At 36.2% G+C, this 9,906-nt stretch overlaps 1 pseudogene; it reads right to left on the bottom strand.

The window, feature by feature from the left end:
* Positions 1-9,670, bottom strand: part of LOC107615303 — an 11,877-nt pseudogene extending 2,207 nt beyond the window's left edge.

Below are 9,906 nucleotides of genomic sequence, written 5' to 3'. Positions count from 1 at the left end.
TTTAAATATATTTAAATTTAAAATTTTTAATTTAATATTAAAAAATTAAAATATCATGTTTAAGATTAATTTTAAGAAGATCAAAAAAAATTTTAATATTAATATTATTCAATAAAAATTAAAATGTTAAACTTTTTTTTTGTTAAGGCCGGTCACCCAACGCCTAATACCATCTCCTTCGTCGCTATAGTTTGTGCACCCTTGAAGCAAGATTGGATCGGCAAAAAAAGCTTTGACGCGGTTTGTTCTCCAACGCTCTGGTTCCACAGTCATCTCAGCTTCTCCTTGGTCACATGTAGTCTTTCCTTTGTACTGGATTCAAGCTTTCCAGTAATCGGTGACCCTTGCTCCACCTCGGTTCCAAGATGTTCACTCTCAGGCGTATGGGTCTTGCTTTCAACCGACACCGTCCCTTCTTCTCTGTGGTTCCATGTTGATTCTCCGATGCTACTTGATCTCCGTCCGCAACGGCTTTAGATTTTCGTTACAAGGATCTAAGCCAACAGACTGACCTTGACGCGGTGGAAGCGCAGCGGCAGCGGGAGAGATAAGATTGAGGAGAAGAAAGGATATACAGTGAGGTGGCTTATTGAGTTAGAGAGAAAAAGAAGAGATGGTAAATAAGACAATTAGATTATTTTAAATAAATAAAATAAAATAAATTTTTATTTTAATTTTATGTTAAATTTGAACCTTATGAAAATATATTATTTAGCATTAAATTTAAATATTAAGATGTTCTTTTAGGATTGGATTATTTAAATGAGTTAGAAAGTAAAAATTTTAATTTTAATTTAATACAATAAAATAATGGTAAAAATAGAAGACCAGAACAATTAAAATAGGAGTAAAAATTGAAAAATAGCTAAAGAACATATCCAGAATAAGAGAACAGAACAACCAAATTAGGGGTAAAAATTCTAAAATATCCTAAAAACATTCTATTTGAAAAAAAATTTTGAAGAATAGGAGCAAGAACAAATCCTTAATAAAAGAACAGATTCAGAATATAGGAATAGATTCAAGATGGACTAAACAGATCAACCAAAAGAAGGGAATATGGCTCAAGCAAATGGAACGACGACAGAAAAGTAGAAGCAAAATGGCAGTAGAGAAGCACAGCAGTACGAGAATGGAGGATGCTGAAAGTGCCGAGAACAAAGGAGCATAACAGCATCACCAGTCACACCACAGGGGAGAAGTAGGCGGCGAGTAACCACGGTGAGTAACCATGGAGCTCTACCATTCATTGCCTCCAAAAACTATTATAACACCCATATATAAGTCTCATCAGTCTCATCTGTTACAATGCATGTAGTAAAGACAACAGTTTGGTTGTGATGGTTGACATCTGTGAACACAACAAAAGGACACTTATATTTATTCTTGTTGTATGTAGCATCAAACACAACAATATCTCCACACAATTCATAGTCCTCTCTACAAAAACCATCACACTAAAAGAGATTTAGTAACCTTCCATCCGTCGCCCGATGCTCTTGATACTATAAAGATTTATCCTTTGTAGCCATCTCCTCCAAAATATTTAATGCTCCACCCACATCCTCTGAAATCTCATGCCTCACCTTAGCTATTTGATTGTATATGTCTCTAGGACCATAGTTCAACTTGTCAAAACCACCACTTTGACTTGCTAGCAAAGCATAAACCTGTGATGTGCTAATTCGTGACTTGTGCGTTGTTCATGAGTGCAATTTCGGCTTTGGACATACTTTGATGACCTGGCAATAACCTTCTCAACCGTTCTTCCAATAGTTCGTGATTATGAACATTTGAAAATCCGGTCACATGCCATCTTCCAGTTACCCCTACAAACTTGACTTGGAAGTGTGCTTCGCACACCCAGTTCTTGTCTCAGTCTTTGGTTCCCTTTTTCTATTTGGCAAAGTGTACCATTTCTCTAATCTATATCCTTGACAAAAATACACAAATCTTTGCATGTAGGTCTCATCATTTGAGTTCTTCCAGTTTTTGTCTTTTCTTGTACTGAAACCTTATGAGCGGATATTTTATACCCTTTTTAGTATCATTTTCTTAGTGTTTTCAGTTATATTTTATCAAGTTTTAGTAGGTTTTAGTGCAAAATTTACCTTGTGAATGCTACTTTGAGTTTTTGTGTTTTTATTATGATTTCAGGTGATTTTTGGATGAAAATGATAAGTTTTGGCAAAGTCTGATTCAGAGGCAAAGAAAGGATAGCAGATGCTGTCAAATCCTGACCTCTGTGCATTCCAACGAGCATATTTTGAGCTATAGAGGCCAATTGATGCGTTCTCAACAGTGTTGAAAAGTTAACTTCTAGGGCTTTCCAATAATATATAATAGTTTATACTTTTCGTTTGAAATCACTGACCAAAACGGGCGTTGAACGCCCACCTCTGGAGTTCAACGCCCAAGAAGGACCAGCCTCCAAGTTGAACGCCCAAGACTGGAGTTCAACGCCCAAAGAGGAGTAAGCCCAGCATTGAACGCCCAAAACTATAGTTCAACGCCACCCAGGGAGCAAGAAAACAGCACGCTCACTCCCCTAATGGGCGTTCAACACCCAGAAGCCCAAGTTGAACGCTAGGTATACGAAGCACATAACCAAAGTGTGCCCAAAGTGGATTTTAGCACTTCTTAACTTATTTTATTTTCTTTTTGTAATTTTTAATTAAGAACAATATCTTTTAGGTTTAGTCTTAGAGTTTTTACTATAAATAAGGGACTTCCTTCCTCCTGAGGATCAGGTCTCCCAGGAAGGGAGAAGCACAGACACATTATTTCCGTAAAGTATGAGCAGTCAAACCTTCTGAGTTAAGGATAGGAGCTCTGCTCATTCCAATGGATTAATATCATTACTTCTTTTACTCTAATATATGTTTGATTCCATTCTATGATATATTGCCGTTCTTCATCATTATGAATCTGGGATGGAATGAAAGTATGACCCCTTATTCTACATGAGCTCTTGCGAAGCCTTAGCCGGATAGTATTGAGCTACAGTTTGAGAGTACATCACAGGTTTCAAGAGAGTATCCGGGCTAATTGGGATACGTGACATAAAATCTTGTCAGTCATGGGTAATTGAGGTCTCTGTGGCGTTAAGGCTAGAATACAGAACATCATTCTCCAATCCAGAAGATCTGAATTGTCTGTGGTATTTTGAGTAGGATCACCAGAGACTGAATTGCGTAAGCTTCACCCTCATTCAGATTGGAAGACCATTAGTGTAAGGTCCCACATCGGTTGGGGAGGAGAACGAAGCATGCCTTATAAGGGTGTGGATACCTCTCCCTAGCATGACGCGTTTTGACGAGTGAGTGTGGAGGGCTTCAGCTATCATCCCTATCGTCAAAGGCAAAACCGTGAGGCCTTGTGTGCCAAAGCGGACAATATCGTACTAGCGGGTGGTCTAGGCTATTACAGATGGTATCAGAGCCAGAGCCCGGATCGATGTGCCAGCGAGGGCGCTGGGCTCCCTTAGGGGGTGGATTGTAAGGTCCCACATCAGTTGGGGAGGGGAACGAAGCATGCCTTATAAGGGTGTGGATACCTCTCCCTAGCATGACGCATTTTAACGAGTGAGTGTGGGGGCTTCGGCTATCATCCCTATCGTCAAAGGCAAAACTGTGAGGCCTTGTGTGCCAAAGCGGACAATATCGTGCTAGCGGGTGGTCTGGGCTGTTACAATTAGCACCGACATGTGATCTGGATCAGAGGAGATTAATGACTACTAGCCACAGCTTTAATCACTTACAGCCTTGCCATTGAATGAATCACTCATTATTAAAGTAGTTAGTAAGAAGTATTAATTTGGAAGAACAAGCATCTCCAAGGCCTTAATTGATTTTTCATCATTGTTTCTATAGTAGTTCTTTATTATTTTCTTTATTGTTTTGTTTATGCGCCTACAACAACAATAATTATCTTTCTATTCGCCTGACTAAGATCTGCAAGATAACCATAGCTTACTCAATCCAATAATTCTCGTGGGATCGACCCTCACTCACCTGAGGTATTACTTGGACGACCCGGTACACTTGTCGGTTCAGTTGTATGAGTTCAAATTTCACACACCAAAACCCTGCTCTTTGCAAATCTGTTGTAAAATTCAAAAGCAATGGGTAGGGTTCCAAAGTGAAACTTGTCAACTTTAACCTCACCAATGCTTAAAAAGTCAAGTTTCAATAAATTCTCAATTGAATCCAATCCATATGCATCATCATAATCATAATCTGTCAATTCTTTAAATATTTCCTCACCGTCTAACTCATCACCCAACTCTTCTTCCTGCTCTTGCAACTGCAACTCATCTAAATATGACTCATCACCAGAATACTTCTCATCATAAAAAATACTATCCTCATGCTCATACACACATTCATCCATTATCTCGTCCTCTCCCATGAATGACATTTGCAAGAAAATAATCTGAACATAAACAATACTGTAATAAAACTAAGATCTGAGTACTAAGTACTACAAGATAAAATGCTTTCGGATAAAGCTCCAAAAATTAGACTTACAAATGAAGAAACCAAACAACACCAAAATATGTATGTTATTTATTTTTGCCTAATAAATTAAACACTACACAATAATAATTAGGCATAAATTATTAACAAAGCTTAATAATAAGTTCCATCATTCTACATAACATTATCTTTACAGACAAAAATTATTTATCAAATCACTAAAATTTACTATAGAAAAAGTCACATGGCTCAAACTCAAAGAAAAGTAATCAAAAGAAAAAAAAGAAGTACAAAATTTTGATTACAAAAAAAATGCAGATTTTAAACAATTTTGAGTCTATTCAATTAACAAACTTATAAATTTAGCGATCATGAATAAATATCATATCATCACAATAGCTTACAACAATAATCGGTCATGTGCCAATTAAAAATCATTTTAAGTTTTAACTTTTATTTACATACTAGGAGAACAAAATTCAACAGCACATATATGCCCATATAATAACCACAAATCAATAGCAATATCACATTTAAAGTAACATCAATTTGCAAGCAACAAAAAATATTAACATGCATTACTAGCAAAATACTATGAACTAGTATCGACTAAGACAAATTGCTAAATCCTAAACTAAAATAAGTATAAAACCAGTAAATGGGTATTACAATGCAAAAAAATTGATTTAACAATATTTAAAAAAAAACAGATAGACCGTTGAAAAATTATTACATTTTTTAAAATAAATAAAAGTAAAATTCAAATTTTCGCAGTGAATCAAAAGCAAGGAAAAACCATAGAAGATAGTGTTTACCTGTAATAGTAATAGCACGCACACGAAGTCACCTGTGGCGGGGACAACAACGAAGGTCAGAAGAGGAATAGGTGGCAGTTCACCAAGTCTTTGAGATGCAAAACGGCATATATGGAACCCAATTTTGTACCTATGACTGCGAGAAGACGATCAGCGGTGTCTTGTCGAAACTCTGGACGACCATGAAAGTATCACAACCGGAGAGAAAAGCGCGCCAGGTATTGTAGCGGCACAGCAGTGGTCAGAGACTGGCGGCGTCCTGGAAAAGTTGCGTGCAGTGACAGGCGGTGGCTTGAAACTCTTGACAGGGCGGCAGCGTTTTTGAACCTTGAGGTTATTAGAGAGGCAGTCTTGTTTTCGGCTTTATCATAGTGGCTGAAGAAGTTGATTTACGGTCCAAATTTCTTGTTGTACCTGAATCGGGTGGGTTTGAATTTTCTTCTTAAGCTTTGCCCATAAAAAAAAATCGATTAAACTAAAATAATTATTAATTATAATATTAATAATGTAAAATAATTTTAAAATTCCAAATAATTCAAGAATATTATAACATCCACGGGAAAACTATATGAAACGAGATAGATTCTATTAAGTGGTGCTCATAAAAGAGTATAAGAAATACACATTTTTTTTTCTAATTTTATAGAGATAGATTCTATGTAATTAATTTTTTAAGTTCTGAAATCTAACATTATATTTGGATTTTAAGATAGTTGGAGACTAAGTAATCATTATATAAACGAGAGATTTTATGGTGCTTTTTAAATTGTTGCCTAACTTGTCTAAACATGATTAATTTTTTGTGATGAGAGAGAAATTATAAGTGGACCTCATCACTTCTTTATGTTTGTGTTAAGCATTTAAATTTAGGCACCATAACAATAACTTATATAAATAGTGAACAGTAGCGATCAGGTGATGATGGACTGAATTACAAAAAAAATTGACTAAGAATTGACTATTAATAAATGATCGAAGTATATATAAAATTCAAATAGTTTAAAAATATTAAAAACAAAATTATTCATAAAAAAATAACAAATATATACTAAAATTAGTCATTAATATAAAATATATGTTAAAATATAAAATATATATTAAATATAAATATAACATAATTCATTCAGCTAAACATCTAATTTGATTGAACATTAAATACCAATTAATGTAATTAGGACAGTTAGTTTGTTTTAATTTCCTAATATTTTTTAAAAAGTACTATTTTTTCTCAATTATCAAGTAAATATATTTTGAGAAATGTTAGGCCTAGAATTTATTATTTTTATTTATTATTTAATTATTAATTTAATTTTTTTAGTCTAATAATCTAATAATATATTTTATTTCATATTCTTAAATATTAATGACTAATTAATGACCAAAAATAATAAATTTTAATGATTCTGTAGCATTTCTCATATATTTTGCACAGTAAGTCACTATCCTAACTTGTGTGATGTACTCATGTGTTATATTTAATTAGATGGTACAATAGTGAATACAAGAAAGAGTAAAAAATGACCATCATGTTATATTATATGTACACTAAAATTCGTTATTATAATCTTCAATTAGTATAAAATACAATTGGAATACAAATATATATAGAAAATAAATTAAACTACACATGTATTTATATACAAATATATTAATGAATAATTTTTGGATACAAATAGTATTTTTGAAAAAATGATAAAAAAAGCATCACCTGGTGCAACATAGCCAAGTGTAGCCAAATTCTGGGTATGAGTTTTAGATTGTCCTTCGTCGAAGAGGTTTGGAAATGCCAAAGTCACTAACGTGTGCAACCATGTCATCATCTAATAAAATATTAGCAGGTTTCAAGTCGCAATGAACAACTGGCGTTGGAGAACCATGATGGAGATATTCTAATGCAGATGCAACATCTATCATTATGCTCAACCTTACCTTTGTAAGAAATTCAAACAATAGTTATCTGAGAATAACCATTTGTCAAGGCTTCCGTTTGACATGAACTCCATCACCAAGGATCTGAAATCAAGATTATTGGAATAACTGCTGATAATCTTAACAAGATTGCGATGGCGTAGATTGCACATTGCATTGCATTCTACCTCAAATCTCTTTGAAGTATTTTCCAAGTCCAAATGAAGCACTTTAATGGCAACCTTCAATCCATCAGAGTATTCCGTGATACACAGAACCAAAACTCCCCTTTCCAAGTAAATTACTCTCATCGAACCCATTAGTTGCTTGCACAAGTTCATAACGGGAAACCTTTCTTAGTGCTCCTAAAGTGGATGATGAATTCTTTTCATTTTGATTTACCCCATTTTTCTTTTCCTCTGTAGAACTGTTATGAATGCAACCACCAAAATTATTGAAAGAACTATGGGCAGTATGCATTTCAGAAGCAGCTTTTTCCTTGATCTTTTTCCCAACTCGGTTAGCACATGGAGGCACTAAAAACTGAGGTTTGCCACAAAGAGCTTCATTATGCATGAAAGATTGGCAGTAAAATTTTCAAATGGTCCACCACTGGGAATCTCTCCTTCTAGTCTATTGTAGGAAAAGTTCACATATTTAAGATCAGCAAGAGACTCTAAAGATTTTGGAATTGAACCAGACAAAAAGTTTTGAGATAAGTCCAAGGTTTTCAAGCTTATCATTTCGTTGAGTGACACAGGAATAGATTCTTGTAACTTATTCCTATCAAAGAAAAGAGATTGCAAAGTTTTTAAAGAACCTATGGAAGGAATGTTGCTTGAGATCTGATTATTTGATAAATCTAATAGTATAATAGCTCTCAATGTCCCAATCTGAGGTTGGAGTTTTCCATCAAAGCATTGGATGATAAATCGATTTGTAAGATATCTATCAAATTCCAAAAGGAAAAAGGTATCTCAGAGGAAAATCTGTTAGAGCCCAAATAAAGTATTCGGAGGGAGCTCATGTTTCCAAAGCCAGCTGGTATCACCCCCGAAAGCTTATTGTTCATCAGAGACACCTCCTGTTCTAGTCTCTAAATTTCACAAATCTCGTTAGCTGAGGATCCCTGTAGTCCATTGCTGGCCAAGTCCAACGACTGAAGCTTTTGTAACATTTTCATTGTAGTAGGAAATGGACCACTTAAATTATTATTTGAGAAAAATAAGACTATCAAATTGCTTGTTTCCTATTACTAGTGAAATGGCGCCATGAAGCGCGCAAGATTCTACTCGTAAGTGTTCAAGAGAGTGGGAGAAATTCGCAATTCACTTGGGAAGACTTGCTCCTACTACTGGCAATGCGGTTTGGCATTCTATTTCCAAACGTCTCAGCTCTCTACACCTTGTCATGGAAGTAAGGAAGTCGAGTTCATAGGAACTACCAATTGTCAAGTTATTGCCTTCTATATAGAGAAATTCTAGGAATGTTAAATCACCAAATATTCACCACCAGAATCACAAAGGCGAAGCACCCAATCAACTTGCTTGGAGTCACGCAATGGCAAGACGAGTCCACAAGGAAGTATCTCGACAGATTTAATGACGAATGCCTAATGGTCGACGGACTCACAGATTCAGTGACCAACCTCTGTCTGACCAATGGATTCATGAATGAAAACTTCCGTAAGTACCTCACAACTAAACCAGTCTGGACCATGCATGAAATCTAGAACGTCACAAGAAAATACATAAACGACGAGGAGGTAAGCCAAGCCATGGCAGCCAATAAACGGCAGCACGGCAGCATGGTACCTCGAGGTAACCTGCCGTCCAAAGACACTCCAAAAGAGCACTTCAAATCCACTGCCTCCAACCGGCCATCCAGGGTGGGAAAGTTCACGAACTACACCCCCTGCCAGCCCCAATCACGGAGATCTATCTCGTGATAGTGGAGCGATGCATTCTCCTAAAGGCCCTATAACTGAAAGAGCGGACAGGCGGTAATAAAAGCCTGTACTGCGACTATCACAGAGGATACATACACAAGACTCAAGACTGCTTTGACTTAAAAGATGCTCTCAAACAAGCCATCCGAGATAGCAAACTCTCGGAGTTAGCCAAAATCATTCAAAAACCTAGAAAAACCAAAAAGGAGAGATCGCAAGAACGGGAATGACACAATTCCAAGATGATAAGGCAGGCTCAGAAACCAACCCGACAATCATAGTGAGCATCATCATCGAGAAAGATGCGCCGAAAAAATCCAAGTCGGCACTAAACAAGGATCTTCGAGTACCGGTGGTAAAGGATGAAAAAGAACCTCTCTCCTCCCGACAATAATAACATTCTCCCCTGATGACTTCCAGAACGACACTTTGGAGGAAGACGCCCCTTTCATCATATCATCCAGGGTTGGAACCGATCTAGTAAAGCGGATCCTCTTGGACACCGGAGCCAACTCCAACATCCTTCTCTAAGGAGCCTTTGACGAGCTAGGACTCCGAAATGAAAACTTACAAAGCCACCATATTGGAGTAACCGAGCTCGGAGATAACTTTTTCAAATCGGACGGTTCCATAGTGCTACCAGTCACCATTGAAACTGGAAGCCAAAAAAAAAGACCATACTCTCCGAGTTCATAGTCTTAAAGGATTCCAAGGCATATAACATTATCCTAGTGAGAAAAACCATCAACGACCTCTC

The sequence above is a fragment of the Arachis ipaensis genome, chromosome B09 (genome assembly GCF_000816755.2).
Source record: "Arachis ipaensis cultivar K30076 chromosome B09, Araip1.1, whole genome shotgun sequence".
NCBI classification, from domain to species: domain Eukaryota; kingdom Viridiplantae; phylum Streptophyta; class Magnoliopsida; order Fabales; family Fabaceae; genus Arachis; species Arachis ipaensis.
Note: the sequence above shows the minus strand (reverse complement) of the source record. Positions and strands in the feature narration are given on the sequence as shown.